At 41.3% G+C, this 17544-nt stretch overlaps 1 protein-coding gene across 4 annotated transcripts in view; it reads left to right on the top strand.

Moving 5' to 3' along the window:
• CDK14 (cyclin dependent kinase 14) overlaps positions 1–17544 on the top strand; it is a 2039605-nt gene that overhangs the window by 1666577 nt on the left and 355484 nt on the right. The gene's annotated exons all lie outside the window — the stretch shown is intronic.

Consider the following 17544-nt stretch of genomic DNA (forward strand, 5'->3'; position numbering starts at 1 on the left):
CCAGTTGGCATTTAGACAGATTTCATTTCGTCTCTCCTTGTTGTCTCCTCCCCCATCCTCCCTTTCTCACCTTCCCTGTTCCCCACTCTCTACGCTCCATTTATTTTGCCCGCCATGTTATTTAAATGTTTCCGTTTGAGACCTAGCTATTTGGCCATAGCCCGGTGGAACTACCTGATAGCTATAGAGAAGATGGGTTTTGGGACTTCCGACTCGACCGTCACCTACCCAGCCGGTCTTTGGGCAGATTTTCCTTAGTCTTTCTCACGTTTCTCCCTCCCATCCTGTTTTCTGCGAACCTCTTCCCTCGACTCTTGAGACCGATCTACTTTGTCTGACGCCCGATGGAGCTACCTGGTTTAGCTATAGGGGAGATGGACCGTGGATTCCCTCCTTGGTCATCACCTACCCAGTCGATCTTTAGACAGACTTCCTCTCGTCTCTACGGTTGTCTCTTCCCTTATTCTCACGTTCTCACCTCACCTATCCCCCACGTCTTTTCCCTCTCTTCCCTCTTTTCCCTCTTCTCTCCTAATGTATTGCTGATGGTTTAACGTAATGTGTAATTGTTGATCTTTTTCTGTTATACTGTTAAACCACATTGTTGCACTTCCTTTCGTCCCTCCTGTCGTCTCCTACCACATCCTCCCTCTATTTATGTCTCTCCTTCTGCCCTCTCTCAATGTATTGAGACTGAACTTTTTTGTCTGATGCCCGATGGAGCTACCTGGTTTAGCTATAGGTGAGATGGGCCGTGGATTCCCTCCTTGGTCTTCACCTACCTTGTCGGTCTTTAGACAGACTTCTTTCCGTCTCTCCGTATTGTCTCTTCCCTTATCCTCCCTCTCTCACCTCCCCTGCCCCCTTCACTACTTTTCTCTCTCCTTTCTCTCCCCTCCTAATTGTATTGCCTAATTTTTAGGATTTATTGTGTTATTGTTGAATTTTTTCTGTTACATTGTTGTTTCTCAGGTAAAGCGCTCTGATACTTCCGGGTCTAACCAGCGCTATATAAAACTCTTTAAATAAATAAATAAAAAACTGGCAGATCACCTATCGCCTTTCGTTCCAAGCTTTGTACACCAATATCAAAACGGAATTGTGTCAGCCGGAAACACCTCTCTCAACCTGCGCAGACTTTCCGTGTGATAGCGTATGTCCCTCCCATTTGGCAGAAGGCAGGTTGCTTGGTGCTAGACTTGGAAAAAACCTTTGATTAGTTGGCCGGGGCTTATCTGTTTGACGTATGGCCTAGGAGCTCTTTTTATCCATCTGGTCAAGCTCCTATATACCCATCCATTGACCTGAGTAAACACAAGCTGCTACATATGTGACCTGATACCGAGCCACAGAGGGACCTGTCAGGGATTCCCGCTACCACCTCTACTCTTTTTTATTAGCAATGGAGTCACTGGCACATGTTATTCAGGAGTGGGTTCTGCACTGGGATATACCGTTGAGCGACGATCTGCATTCAGTTTCCCTTCATGAATATGGCATGCTTCTTTACCTCAGGGACATTTATGACGTCCCAATGGAGATAACACTGACACTTAATAGGTTTGCGGAGCTCTCTGTTCTTAGGGACCACTGGGCTAGATCCTGGCTCTTCCCACCCAACACCTCAATTTACTTCAAATCAATGGCACCCTATTGATATGGCAACCCGTCATGTTTTTCTACCTGGGCATTCAAGGCTACCGTAGATCAGCTGACCTCTTTGAGGGTAGCCCGACTACAGTCACAGATGACAGTCTCGAGATTCCTGCTGATCTCAGTGGTGGGCTACATAGCGCTCACAGAAATGGTAATGCTGCCTTGCTGACTATATTTCTTTGATAACTTCCCCCTTCATGTCACCAAGCCCCCCTTCCCCTCACTGGAGTTGCTGACAGGTAATTTCATCTGGTATGGCACACCCCACAGGGTTGCGTTTGGTAAGTTTTATTTACCGGCTGATCAAAGAGGATTTGAATGCTGAATTTTGACCACTGTTATCTGACCTCTCAAATACAATGGGTAGCCTGGTGGTTGTTGGGCCGCCAACTGGCTTACACTATGACTGCTTCCCCCCCCCCCCAATGGAACATGACAGACATGCTGCACCTCTCCACCCATTTTCTGGAGCATCATTACACCAATCCAGTCTTCTGCGAGTAGCATGCCGCTGCTACCAACGGTTCCTTTTCCTTACCTGGACAGCGACACCATATGCTCCACTACTTTCGTTGCTGGTTACATCATGGGGAGGAGGGATGGTGACTTCCCTAGCAGAGGTGAGTGTCTAGCAGTAGGCGGCTCTCCATACTCTGGGGATCTATATCAGGATGGTACTCTTCTCCCAATGGAGGAACTCATCACAGAAGCTGGGCTTCTTCCGGGCAATTTCTGCTAGACGCTTCCCTTATTAGGGTTCTGGGAATGCACTGGATCACAACTTACAGTCCAATATTTGCATGTCACGAACACTGGTCGCCACTTAATACTCTGGCTTACCAGCTCTTTGAGTACACATGCAGCAGTCAAACTTACTTCCATGAGACTTCATTGGGATGGCAAACTAGGCTGCCCTTGCACCGACAAAGAGTGGCAGAACATCCTGGACTCCCCCATCTGCTCTCTGCTTGAGTGCACTTGGGACCAGGCCAAGAGTGTGGCCTCACACAAAAGGGCTATCAGAGGCCTGCGCAGATATCCCATCTCTACCAGCTTGGACGCTTTAATAGCTGAATTCTAATCTGCCCCCCAGAATGTGGATGCCCCCCTAGATGCGCCACCGCCCACTGCCTAACTGCGACACCTCCCTACACTCATCTAGTGCATTATCTGTTAGGTGCAGTTGCTTTACGCCCCCCTCCCTCGCCTCCCGCCTCCCAGACCAAAGGATAAACATTTCCCTGATCTATTTTTCAGTTCTCCTTTCCTCACATTGGGTATGGGAGCGGGCTTTCCCCCCCCCCCGTATTTTTGTAACGTTCTTGAATAACTATATATTTTTTTTGCACACATAGCACCATGCTGTTATAGGCTTTTTCACCTTTATGCACGAATCTCCACTTCCTCCTGCCCGACAGTATTCATCTCTGTTCGTCTGATATCTCGAACAGTGATGTAAGCAACGTCTGTGCCATCTGATCATTGTGAGCATTGAATTAAATTTACTGTGTAAATTGTCATTACTCAATATAAAAAATATATAAAATATATATAAATATATGAAAAAATTATCAATAGAAAGGTCCAGCATGTGGATATTGGATTTTGATATGTAGTGAATGTCTTACAATGGACCCTGCACCTTGACTCTGTGAAACCCAGCCCCCAAAAAAGGATCCCTATATTGATTGCTATGATGAAATAGAACCCTTCTTGTATGAATGCTCTACAGATAGACCAAAATCACTGCCAATTAATAGCAATTTTTTTTATTGTGCCTTTAATATAGGATCTAAAGTCACTGAAATACTTATGCCCACGGAACGCCCCTTCCTAATAGCAAATCGCTAATCCTATTTAGCGAGTCTCAAATCATTTGCGACTCACTAAATAGAGTTAGTACATGGGCCATTTGTCTTGTGCATGTGCAAATGAGTTGCAAACCCATTTGCTCATGCAAAAAAACAGTCGTACATCTAACCGAGTTTCTCCTACTTTGGTTTCTCAGGTAGTGTCAGTCATCTGGGTCTCCGTCTGGGCATTGAACATGACTTCATTAAAGACAGGTAAAACAATGTAGGCCTCTACACTTTTCTGAGCTTGTGGAAAGATTTATGCTAACCCATTGGATGTAGTGCAAAGTGGGTAGCAGGGTAACAGGCTGAGTTGCAGGTCTTGGTGTTATGGCTTCCTTTATTGACCTCCATGATTCACGGATTGCTCATCTGGAAGTGCATCATTGTCTAACAAACCGGATGCTTTGTCTTCATATGTGTCAATATCTTGTTCTTTATCAAGAAAGACATAATGTTTGAAAGCATTTGCAGCACCAATTAAAACATTTTTTCTCGAACTCACCTTTCAGCATCTCCTGTGAGGTTTCAAAAACTAAGACCAAATACTCATGATGCTGAGGACTCACTCTTTAATTGGAGTTAAATCAAGGGCACTTGGTGAACCAACCCTGCACATGTAGTGCTCCTATGCTTTTAAAAACATTGTTTGCTTCTCCTCAAAACAGTAACATAAATTATGGTCAATGGTACCTGACAATAACACATTGAATGAATGGGGGCATCTTTCGTTTTCAGATTCCCTTCATGTGAATTTTCTCAAAACTCCATAGACACTAACCAAGGGGACTTCTTCCCATTTGCGAATGGGTTACCACCAGCTTTGAGTTGGTGGCAAAGTACGAATGTCTTGTGGCCGTATTTCGGTCACAAAACATTAGTACATACCACAATGTTTTGGTATTTAGAAGGGACACTATTAGGTTCCAAACCAATTTCGGTAATGTGTTACCTATCGCAAGTTGGGCTTGATACTTCAGAAAAAGCCTTTCTGCGTTCGCAATCGGCATGATTTGTTGCGACTGTAAAAAGGCTTCGTACATCTAGCCCCTAATTTCAAGTTCTTCGTTTTAAAATTATGACTAGTGAGAAAGGACAATAGATGAAAATATATTAACTGCACAGAAATCAGTGCAGCGTTTTCAAGGGACAATATTTGGTCCATCTTAAAGTCTCTTTTGACTATCGATTTTATACTTTAGCATCTCTTAGTTCAATTTTGAAAGATTTCCAAATGTACAGATGGTAGGTGGCGATAATTGTTGATGGAATATGTTTTAAGTAAATGTACTTCTGATTGTTATTGTAAAATCCACTACTGGGTTTAAGGCTGAACTCAGTTTTATAAGTTTGAAGGTTGGCTGTGTTCTAGTTTTTTTCTGCTGGTTGCTGCTCAGCATATCTGCGTGTTATATTCTGCCAAAAACTCCATTAGCTAAGGAAGCTCTAGAAACTGTCAGCCACGTAACTGGGGAAGAGGGGGGGGGGTCTACCCGCTATGTGAGATATTTTCTAATTAGTTTTCCTCGAATTATTAAGCCGCAACATATTATACCGCGACATCCACAAATATCTTTAGGGAAGATAACTTTGGGAAGCATTGGTGTTCAAAAGCCCGGGAACAATGGAGAGTAATTGGTAGACTTGTGGCATTAAAATGTAACAAGAAAAGACTTGAACATCATTTTATTAACTATGAATCCTTCAGCTATTCATAAACAGCTCTGGCGTTCGCCTCCCATGAAACAAAAGCACATTCCTTGAACATGTTCCATGAAGTACAGATGTATTCAATTACATTTGGAATATTATGAAGTATTTACATCCTTTAAAAAAAAATCCGTGGCTCTGAAGAAGAAAATGTTAAAACCCCAGGCTCCGGAAGTCTGGCAACGTACTGTAACAACCTAGCTGGATTGTGCTGAAATCCTCCTCATTGGTGTGAATACACATCTTTTAGACATAGAAATCATCTGGACGCCTTTTAAGCAAGCCTCAGCCCCCAGAAGGTTTTCTGTAGATCCTACTCTGTCACGAAATAAATATAGATTGGAACGCTGGCGCTCAAAGAGGCTCGTCAAACCCCTGACAATGCCATCGTATTCTACCACTTTGTTTTGTTCACCTTTGTCTCCCCAAAACAGAAGACTGAGATGAAGGAATTTCTTCACCTTTTCAGTCCATGCGAATCGGTGAGCAACTGAGCACCAAATCCAATAGCTGACCGAAGCCTGTCCGCCATTTTGAGACAGATTCAATATCGCCTCTGCATGGAACATGAATTGATACTTTTGAAGCCTTGGGAAGGAATAAATTTCATTTAAATATGACTCTACGTCATTGGGGCCATAATTTTTCATTGTTCTTATACAATTGACCCAACGCCTTCGGAAGAATTTTAGGAAAAAGATGCAACACTCAATTGCAGCTGTGGCTCCTCCATGGGAGCAGAGGAGCAAAATCCCCCACCCCCCGCCCTGCAGCAGAAAGTGTGAAAAATAAAATGCTAATTAAATAATTTTATTGCCATTGTATTTTGTTACTCTCTGCTGCGAGCAAACAGAGTGCAAGGACAGGGCCGGTGCGTTACAGCTGCCATTGATTGGCAGCAGTGAGGAGTGGCCACTTAAGTTTGAAGTGTGCATGTTGGTTTGCAATGGGCCAAACCGATATGCGCCAATCCAGCCTCTAGGTTGGAGAGGTTGGAGAGCAGGTATAGGCAGGTTTACAGTGCCTTTTGGAATTTAGAGCCAACTTGCTCCATCCAATCAAGATTCTTCACTCATGCTGCTTAACTGCATTAGAGCAGCATCTTGATTAGCTGGGAGAGCTAGCTGTGTGTTTCTAGTTCGGAGGACGTGCTGCAGAATGAGGACGTACTAGAGAACCTCAAGTCGCAGTTTAAGGTAAGTGATTTTTTGAAAAATGTTTACTTTTGCACCGCACCAATGTGATTTGCCACCAACCGCCACTGCTCAGTTGTTTGGGTGTCTCACAATGCAGATCAAGGAATTCCCTATTATGATGCATTATTGGAGGATTTAAACCAATGCATTTTGTTTCACGGAAAGGCTGAAAGACCTCTTTTCTAACCGTAAATTGTGCAGAAGGTACTCAAACATTCAGAATTGCTCCACTTTCGGTATCCACACAATACATTTAGGAAGGGTGATTAACACTTATTTTGATGCATCATACAAGAGTAATTTCCTGCAGTCCTATGGGGCACATGCATCAATCTAGGATTTTGCATTTCCTAAATAGAGAAAATTAAGGAATCGCTATTTAGGAATTGCAAAATCCTATGCATCAAGAAATCCTAACATTTTTTAGGATTTCTTAAATTTCGGAATTTGCGATTCCTTAATTGTAAATCGCAATTAAGGAATGGCATTACATTGATTCCTATGGGCCTTTTTTATTAAATCGCAATTTGTTGATGCATTGCAAGGGTGTAGAGGGGGGTCCAAAGGACCCCCCCCCCCTGCACCCCTGAAATGTATTTTAAAGTGCATGTTTTGCACACACATGTCCTAAGGACATGTGTGTCTGTAACATGAAACTTTTCAAAATGCATTTTTGTGCTTTTTGAAACAATTTCGCAAATTAACACGAGGGTCAACCTCGTGTTAATTTGCACTTCCTATTTCAAAATTCGCATTTTTTTTTAAAATGATGCATTGCATTTAAGGAATCGCACAAATGTGATTCCTTAAATGCATTCGCATTTTTAGGAAATGCAAAAAAAAGCGAATTTTGAAAAATTGTTTCATGCATCCCAAAAACGTATTTAGGAAGTGCAAACGGCCGAATTTACCGATTCGCACCGTTTGCACTTCCTAAATAGGTTGATGCATGTGCCTCATAGTACCTTCGGAAAACATAAACTTTATATTTATCAATATATGCAAGACCTTAAAAATACATTCTCAGGAGAGCCTTAAATACTTGCCCCCTCGATATTATACATTTAATAAGGAGACTGTACTGGACACAGATTTTTGTTTCTTCGGTGTCCTCAGTCAAACTTCTAAACCCTTCCTCCTCTGGCCACCCCACCCCACAGCATCCTGGCCCATGTACTGTGTCAGGGAAACTGAAAAGGCGCCTTCTGCTAATTAATGATGCATGGAGATGCATTTCGCGTGTGAAGCAAAGTGATTTCCCTAATTAATGTGCGCGCTCCATCTACTTTGGAGAGGGGTCGGATTATTTTGTAGGAGTGATATCTCAATCCCATTTGACTGAACAATTTACTCGAGCCAGGATTTTAGCCTATGAAATCTAAATTCTGTAGTACTGCTTTCCAGCTAATGTGGATTTATTGCCCAGTTGCCACTTACTTTAACAGTCAGTGGTTTAATCCAGCTGTATCAGTCAAGTAAATGCCTACACATTATCACTCGGCAGCAGGCTGCCAACAGAGAGAGGCTTCTGCTAGTCATTAACACGCACAATATATGCAGAACACCAGAGGGGAATTAAAACCACAAAAAATACCTCAGGGTGGTATTTTTAATATGAGAATTTAATTTGTAATTTCACAGATTAAGAATTTTGGCTGCATTAATCCGTTTATCAGCTCACAGCAGGTTATTTGCAGAAGCATAACCATAAGGCGATATTCATTGGCAGAAACACGTCTTTGCATAACGTTAAACATCAGGAGCAGTGAAACCTTTTGAAGGGAGGGAGAATAAAGATGAGAAATCATTATATTTTAAATGAAGGGCCTCGAAATGCCTACAGTGAAAGCCTGAGCTACAGCAGTACGGTCTCTGCGCTAGATAGATAATCATTAAACAGTATAACTACAGTATGTTACTAAATATGTGTGTGTATATATATATATATATATATATATATATATATATATATATATATATATATATATATATATATATATATATATATATATATATATATATATATATATATATATATACGCACACACACAATACAGTAATTCCTTTGTACATATTTATAGTCCATGCAAATGAGTGCTTGCGTTTGTGTGCAGCAAAAAAATCTACTAACATTAACTTAAAAGAAAAAATAGCATGTTATGGTGGATTTTGCTGGAGAGAAGCAGCGGCCGGTACTGGCTAAAGGTCATCTGCAGATATCGCTTTATTTTTTGTGCCTGTTACAGAAATTGTGCATTAGTCAGGAGAGAAAGGGTGCTTTTGCACCAAGCATAGGGGCACCCTTATATGGTGTTTGTCTCAGCCCCCACCTCCCCGGTGCCGTCACGCATCTCATTAGCCTTTGTTAGGAGGGCAAGAAACTCTTTAAGGGGAGGGATGTCTCTCAGACCGTCCTGGAAAGACTACGTTCTAACGTATACTCTGCTTGCTCAGCCTGAGCTCCAATGTCCTTCTTGAGGCCAGGTATACCACAGTCTCCTCTACTTTAGCAGCTACAGCGGGTGTAGAGTTCTTGATGGGCCTCTTCTGTCTTGGCACACAAAGGTGAATGAGTGAAAGGGTGGATGGAAGGATGGATGAAAATAGATGGATGAGTTAAACGGATGGTGGATGGATGAAAGTAAAGATGATGTATGAGTGAAATAATGGATGGGGAGAGTTGATGGATGGATGAGTGGAAAGGGTGGATGGATGATGAGAGGATGGATGTATGAATGCGTGAGTGAGTGAAAGGATGGATGGCTAAGTGAAAGTGAGGGTGGATGAAGGAGTGAATGAACAGATGGATGGCTGAGTAAATGGAGGATGGATAGCATGAGTGAAAGGGAAGATCAACGGAGTGAAAGAGTAAATGGATGATTGAGCGAAAGAATGGATATGTGAAAGGTAGGGTGAATGGCTAGATGGATGAAAAGGTGTATAGATGAATGAGTGAAAGAATGGATGAGGAGTGTAAGGGAGAGTGGATGGATAAAAGGGTGGATGGATGGCTGAAAGAATGGATGGATGAGTAAAATGGATGGATGGACGGATGAGATGGATGGATGAGTGAAGGGTAAATGGATAGATGGATGAGTGGATGGGTGGAAGATGGAAGGATGAGTGAAAGGGTGGATAGCTGGATAGAGTGAAAGTGGATAGATGGATGGAGTCTAAGGGGGGATGGATGAATGACTGAAAGGATGTATAGATGAGGGAAAGAGTGGATGGATAGATGGAAGAGTGAAAATGTGGATTGATTGATTGATGGATGGACAGATTTGGAGATGGATGGATAGGTTTAAATACGGATGGGCCAATAGACGGAATGGTGAAAGACTGAATGATAGATTGAAGAATGAATGGATGACAGAATGTAAAGGTAATATTGTGGATATTTGCATGTGGATAAAAGGATGAATGGATAGATGCTTGGATTTAAGAGACAAGAGAGCTCCTCTGAGGAAGGTTGTGATGACTTGCTTTGTTTGCTTGGTGTCATAAGAGCTTAGTTGGAAGTGGAGGGTATTTTAATTTTCTTGCTATTCCGGTGGTCTCCTCTGGGGTGGAGTTCGTGTACTGATCCCCGAGGGAAGGCAGCTAGAGACTGCATCTCAGTGGGATATCTTGAACGCTAGCTAAATGTCCACACGTTATAGACCAGCTGCCAGGGAGAAGGGTTCGGTAATGGAAGATTCATTGGGGCAACATGGGGTACCCTCATTTAAAAGCAGAACACATTTTGCATTTATATAATTCCTCTCCCTCCAGTGTGTCAGGTGATTGTTTTGTAAGTACACTAGGAGAGAAGCAGAGTCAGTCCAATAGTAGGTTGATTCCACCGAAAGGACAGAAGTATTGGGGTGGCGTCGGTATTTATAAGGCTGAGTTAGCTATTGTCAGGCAATAAATATAGATTACAAGTATGGACAGGGCAAATTCAGCCAGATGTCATGAGAGGACGTCATAGGTCAAACTAGTGCCACTGGATGACCCGTATGGCCATGGCAAAACTTTTCACGTGTGAGGAAGAGACCTGGTGTAAATGGAAATCCCTCCCAGTTAATGGAGTGGAAAAAAGACTAGAAATATCAGTATGTGTTCCAGCTGAACTCTCACAACAGTATTCCTAGAGAATTCCTACACAGGCTTTTCAAATGCCTCCCTAAAGAGTGTTGAGCATACTAAAGATTACTCTGAGGGAGAAGCATGGAAATCTAGGCGCCAGCCCTTGAAAAATAAATACAGCTAATAATTATTGAATGTAAAATCTAAAGGTAAAAAAAACAATGCTGGAGTAATTTAAAACAATTACTATTTTCTACTAAACTGTTGTTGAAAATAAAAGAAAAAAAGTGTGGGGAAACATGTCTACCAGAAATGTGAGTATTGCCAACCACGATAATAGCCAGTGGAACCCAATAAACATTTTTTAAGAAATGGTGAGAAGCTAGAACAACAGCTGTGTATATGCTATGGGTCTTATCAGCAGGCTAGGATTAAATGGCATTAGGGGATATGAAAGGACTAGAATGCCCTATATTTGTGTCTAGTGCCTGGTGAAATAATATTGGTTTTCAGGCATACATGTTTTCTTGGGGCTTAAAATACTTCCCTTTAGTATGGTTAATATGGATTTTGCCACATATTTCCATGTGCCAGTTCATACACAGGAAAGTAAAGAATACATTTTAGATCTAAGAGTTCTTTACTTCAGGATCCACATTACTGCTTTGGTCATTGGGGTAGGCGAACATAGGCTATGTTTCTGTGGTTCGTCTTTTCTCCATGGCAACCACATATCTGAGTTAGTCTGAGTTAAAAAGTGTATTTCCTGCAACTACCAGAGGCAGCTCAACAAAGGTGGCTGCTGGGAGATTGAAAAGAAACATAACTATGTCGCTGTTCTTTGAGGCACCTAAATGTGTTGGATACTGGAGAGATTTCCATCTTGCTTCCGCATTGTGGGTCCTTATTAAAACTTCAAAGGACAGGCTCACTACAGCAATATGGCAGAAAGTGCTACTGACTGTGTAAGGCTTTTGGCTCCAAGTTTGACTCCCTAAATTTTCCCTCAGCAAAGGCAATATTTGGTTATATGTAGGGAAATATTTTTACATTATTGAGGTGGGGGAACATACTTTTTTCATTAAAAGCCCCTTTTGCCATCATGATAGGTATTTCTAAAGTTCTAATAGTTCTGCTTTTGAAGATAGATAATAAAATGTTCACCAAGTCTGTAAAATTGAAGACACACCTATTCCCTAAATAAATTCCCTTAATAAGTGTCTTTCCTCTTTCCCTCTCCCTCAACTGGATTACAATTCTTATAGCGCGGAGATGCCCTTGGGTCACCAGGCGCTTTACAAATCGTTATTAAATTAAATTAAATTAAAGGCTGCTTGTCTTATAAATACCTTTTTTAATGTGGGGTGGTTTGTGGCAATTCTTAACATGTCTCTTCCTGTATTCTGAGTCATCTGACTATTGACTGCTATGAAATATAAAATATTACAAATATCAAAGTCATCCATGTCCAATTGTCTTAATCCATGGTGTTTTTTGTAATACAATTTTTGATGTAACATGTATCGATCACATCCAAATAACATCAAATTCATTTTTCTCAGAATAACAATGACTGTTTTCTCATATTAATACACTGATGAGTAACGGGTATTCTGAGAGGATTAGGACCAGGCTGGAGTCCTGTTTTCCTTTTCACTTTCTACATTTCGCATACATATATTTTAGTTGTCTAGTACATAGAGTATATCTAGATAGAGTTTAACGTACTCAGTCGAGAGTTGCCGCACATCTAACTTTCTAACTCAATTCAGTAGTGAAGGTTTCTGCTATTCTATTCTATAAGCACGTATATAGTGTATAGCTACCCGGAGGCATCCTAGCGCTACTAGTGTGAAGCAAATGTATCAGTGCATCAGAGGGGGTTGTTCTGAAACAAGCTTTATCCGGTTTTCACTTCTTTCCTCATGAAGGTTGTGGTTAAAAAACATTCTTTTACAACTAGGAAAGTGTACTGCCGCAAATAAATGGTATTCTGGCACTCTAAGAGATCTACGCTAGGCACTTAGACAGCGTGAGCTCAAACGGAGTTACTCTTATCTGGAAAATCATTATACATACAAATATCAACTGTGTATCTGCAAAAAGAACTACATTTACTTTTGTTTGCAATCAGATTATGTATTCCAACAATCCAACCTAGTGCTATTCCTCTGCACTAACCCCACTTCTTTGCAACCTTTTGTGATGAGTTTGCCCAAATTGTTTCCGTCAAACAGGCAAATCGCTGACTAACATCAAGAACTCTCAAACAGTGTCTCACTGTACTCAAGTTTCATCTTCAGCTACAAGGACACTTCCCACTTAGGACCCTTTTGTTCCCTCTAATTTACAGGAGATGATTGCTTTACTTAAACACAATAAGTCAAGGTTTCTTCAAAATATTTGTCCCAGTTCTTTTCTTCAGTCGTTCAGACTATTGGTCTGTTAATCTACATACTGTCAATCTCTGAATTTCCTTAGACATAGTCCCTCCCAAATGGAAGTCTGTTTTTCTCATGCCCCTTCTAAAACCAGACCATCATGATATAACTGTTCCAGAGAATTATAAACGAATTACCTTGCTTGCAGCTAAGCCACTGAACAGATTTATGCCAAACTTCTCCTAAAAGTAGAATTTGACTCGGAAAGCATGCTTTTTTAGGGTTTGCTAGGAATTCATTCAGTAGTTTTCGAGATGTTGAGATGGTGGATATGCCAGAAAGGGTTGACACTTTACTATATCTTGGACATTTACAATCGTGATTTCTAAAATCACAATTGTAATCATTCATATTTTGATGTTTTTTATAAGTCTGATTGTTTGAAGAAGAGAATGTTTTTTTTCTGTTTTCTTAGAAATGTTAATTTTCTACAAAATTGTGATTTTTGTGGTGTGATAAAAAAAAATCGCCACAAAGAAGGGCACTGTGAGGGGTGCCTGACGCTAAGAAGGTGCTGGGGGCACTCAAGGGTGGGGGAAATGAGGTCAAAAATAGTATTCAATGGTTACATCGTGATTTTCATGATTACACAGCCTTTATTTTGTGTGTCAAAAAAGCCATTTTGTCAAAAAAACTCATCATTTTTATAAAACACTGACATGTACAATAACTGACTATGGTCAAGAGAAAAATCGGGTAGGAGGCCTAGGCTAGTGATGCACGTCTGGCCAAATGTCTGGCCCTGCGAAAGCACCCTGCTCTGCTGTCCACAGTCCACACCCGTGCAGTGGGGGCTGGCCTTACGCATTGGATTGAGCCTCTAAAAATGACTGAAGTCCATGCATCACTCCAAATACGCACATGGCTGGTGAATGACATTTCCCCCAAACAATCCACAAGAAACACAGTTAAAGGTTAGTTATGAGTTAGGAATTTCAACCCTAGTAACCCCTGAAATTCATTGGTTATACTATGCAATGCAGACCATGTGTCTCTCCTACCACTATGCTCAGTCCACAGTTTCTAATGGCACAGGAAAAAAGCTGCCTACTACGAGCAAAACACAGTGGATGGCATGACCTGTGGCATTACATACCATAACTGGCGATTTATTTTTTAACTTTATTTTCCATTTTTTCCATTGTTTCAAAATATACATATGTGAAACTTCGTTCACTAGAGATCACAAAGGAATCATCGCATAATCAACAGATACAGTTTAAAATTTCAATAGAAGCTGCTTCTGACAAGGCCATTACGATGAATACAATATTACCGTAACTTCATCCTTCCTGGGGCCGCCACCCATCCCCAATCCTCGTCGTACCCCATTGTTACAAGAGACCAACATAGTTAACTACTACGATCAGGTATTCAAGTATGTGAAAATTGCCAGTGGTATCTGACACTGAGTTTGTTAGCACTTTAAACATTTGTCACCCCACACCCTCCTGGACAATGCTGTTGTCTAGTTGAGAGTTAGAATCCTGTTTGGAAACCTCTACGTATGTATGGAATGGGCCCCATATATCTTTTGGACGGGAGGAGCAGGGCATAATACCTGCATAGGTCTTAGAATTCACATTCAATATGCCAAGCTGTTCAGCCAATCTTTTTAGTGGATGTTCTCCTGCCCCAGTGGATTGAACCTCTCTTTTTGCCAGTTGGAGGCCCAGCTACGCCAACCATCTGATCCCCTTAGGGAAATTTACCATGTATCCCAATACGGCTACTTCCGGAGTTGTAATGAGGGCAAGTTGATCATTTTCCCTAGTGTGCAGTGAATGCCTTCCCAATAAGCCTGCAGCTGGGGACATGTCCATGCAAGGTGTGCGAAGTCGGCATGTGGCGCAGCATATTTCAGGCAAGTGTGTGGTCTGGATGGGTCTATCCTGTGCGCTTTAGTTGGGGTGAAGTAGACACGGCATGAAATGAAGTTTGTGCCTACTGTTAAGTGAGACTTCTTTAGTGACAGCACAACATTTGGCCCACTGCTCATCCGTTATCGGGCTGCCTAAGACTATTTCCCAGTCATTGCGGACCTTGGTATTACTCACCGGCCTCATACTAGCACAAGCTTTGTGTAATTTTTAAATTAAATGCGCCCTGTTAGAATTTTTTATTATCAGTATAAGAGGGGGAAAGGATTTGGGTACGACCAGGAACGTGGGTAGTGTAGACCGTAGAGCTGACTGCATGCAGCCCATGACCAACCTATCCATGAAACTACTGTCTTGGTTGCATAAGTCGTCATCTAGTGAGAAGACGTGCCCCTCCGGATACAGGCCTCCTACTTAGGTAATGTCGAACGTTGTCAGGGTGCGTTGCACCAGTCATTCGCCTGATATCTGGAGCCATCTAGCATTCTGGAGAGGGAGGGCGGAAGAATATAGAGACACAGCGCCCGTCAGCCGTCTCAGCTTCTCCCGCGCCCTGCTGGCGGTGGACATGGTTTGTATGTCATGTGGGTCCTTAGGGACCCCCCTGAGCAGGACTGTGGATAACTGCTCCGGGAGCACAAGGTTCGCCTCAGGTCAAAGTTACGGTATTCTTGCGTCCGGATGAAACCATGCGTGCGAGTAACAGCACTGCGCTACCAGGTAGTACAATTGCAAATCCGGCACGTTATAACTGGCGAATTTCACGGTTTTGCCCAGTTTGCTTTCGCTGATGAATAACTAAAGTTATAGCTGTAATTTTTCGGAGAATACATACTTATGCTATGAAAAACTGTGGCGCAACATAGAAAAGCACAATTAACGTGAGAAAGTATTGCATCGCATATTTCATATTACTGCCAATATACTGAGGGAAACAGCTTGGTCCAAGCATTTTAAGCCAATTTGATATGATGTTATACCACTGCGCAGATTTAATCCCACGTGCCTATTTTCTGGTTAAATGTCTTTGCTTTTAACTGCTATACGTGAAAAAACATTATTGCATGAGTCATATATGCACCTCAGTTGAGAGCCGTATTATGCTACTTATAGTCATATTGTTGAAGGTGTGAAGGGCCAACAGATCCCACACAAGAGTTGTCCTCTTGTAAGTCATCTCTCCTCCCCACAGTCAAAAAACACTAATAAATATTAAAACATTGGAATGTGGAGGACTCCATTGAATACAATGAAGTGCTCGGTGCTTCTACGGGTCGGTAAAAGCCAGCAGAGCAACATTCCACGTAGTGTTTGTTCACAGCTGTTGCTGTGAACAAAGGCCTCTTGGAGCCCGATGGGATTTAAACCCCCTCAGGCTCTGAGAGGCCTTTGTTTTATTTGTTAGAACCTTGTGCCCTCTAGTGGCAGAATGTTCCAATAGCCTTATAGCCCTTTGTAGCTGGGCTACACAGGCCATTAAAGTCCCACTCCCTTGTTAAAGGCACACAAACTTTGGCTTGGGCCTTTAACGCTGGAGCGGGCCTGTAATGGCCTGTATTGGCCGCTAGCTCAGGCTATAAGGCTGTAGTATAATTCTCTTTACTTCAGGATATCATTGATCTTTATTTAATTATTCATAATTAATCATCAACGTAGAACTTTAAAAATGACATTAATCACAAGTTAAAAATATCATAAAACCACAAATAAATCTATTTTAACTTAAAAAGATTTACAATAGCCCACTACAGACTTTTAAAAAACGGCCTAAGGATTTATTTACTATACAATTGTTCAGCATGCATAAGATCTTAAGAGCATATTTGCATTTACAAGATCCATAAATTTCAGGAATAAAAAAACACAATATAAAATATGTATGAGATTTTCTTAAAAATACAAACTTGCATCACTGTCTGTGTCGAGGATTCATCCAAAAGGTCAAAAGAGTGGTAGCAGGCTCAAATACGTTTTTAGATCCAATTTAATTTATAAACCATAGCTTTATGGCAACACACTGCAGACTTTAGGAAACAACCTAAGGAGTTAAAAAAGTAGTATTACTCAACCTTCATAAGAAATAAAATGCAGGTTTACATGTATAAATTCCATAAGTTTTAATAACAGGAATTTACAAATGCTGTGTGTAAAGGGGTATAAAATTTGCTGAAAAATACAAAGTCCATCAGTGTCAGTGATGTTCACATGGGAAGATATGTTTGGAGATAGTCAAACTTTTCCAAGGGAAAACTGATAATACCCAGACAAAATCAGGTTAACAATAATCTCTCACTGACAAATATTAACCAGATATTGATATGGCTGTGTTACCACTGAGGTTTTAAGAATGGTTTAATCCCGTAGGGTTGTTCTGTTTCAGTTTCTCCAATTCATGAGTAGAGGAGTTGTGAGCTCTATATTTCAGGTCTACAAAGGGTGTTAGCAATCTGCTAAATTAGCTGATGCCACAGGATCTTATATCCCAAATCACAAGCTTTACAGTCTGCGATGATGAGTCTTGTTTAAAGTCATGTGGGTATTGCACCAATGTCAGCACATAATGTGCACATATGTATGGATGTAAAATTATAACATTGCATATCTGAACTCAAATTACTTATAAATACAATGGTGGAATAAATTGATGAATTATTTTGCAAATTTAGTGTTTCTTATTGAAAGGCATTACTGGTCTATATTGCATTAGGGGACATATTTGGCCTTTCTGACAATGTGTTAT

This window comes from Lissotriton vulgaris, chromosome 10 (genome assembly GCF_964263255.1).
Source record: "Lissotriton vulgaris chromosome 10, aLisVul1.2, whole genome shotgun sequence".
NCBI lineage: Eukaryota > Metazoa > Chordata > Amphibia > Caudata > Salamandridae > Lissotriton > Lissotriton vulgaris.